This window comes from Penaeus monodon, chromosome 19, assembly GCF_015228065.2.
Source record: "Penaeus monodon isolate SGIC_2016 chromosome 19, NSTDA_Pmon_1, whole genome shotgun sequence".
Taxonomy (NCBI): Eukaryota; Metazoa; Arthropoda; class Malacostraca; order Decapoda; family Penaeidae; genus Penaeus; species Penaeus monodon.
Window position 1 is genome coordinate 44,198,506 of NC_051404.1, and position 279 is coordinate 44,198,784.

Consider the following 279-nt stretch of genomic DNA (forward strand, 5'->3'; position numbering starts at 1 on the left):
TTTTAATAAAATAAGAACAATAAACTAAAAGGAAAACGGGAAGAGGAGGGCAAACCCGCCAAAGCAATATTTGAGTAAAGTCACGCATCGTCCACCTACATCGCTGCGCTATCTAATTTCACGGCAGAAGCATAGCGGCGCCTTACCTAATGACAGGGCGTGGGCGGCCGCCAACGCTGAAGCAGGAGATCTCGAGCGTTGAATCGGACACCACCTCTTTGTGCAGGTCGCCCTCCAGCACGGGAGGGCCGGCGGGCTCTGCCAGGGAGAGGGAGGATC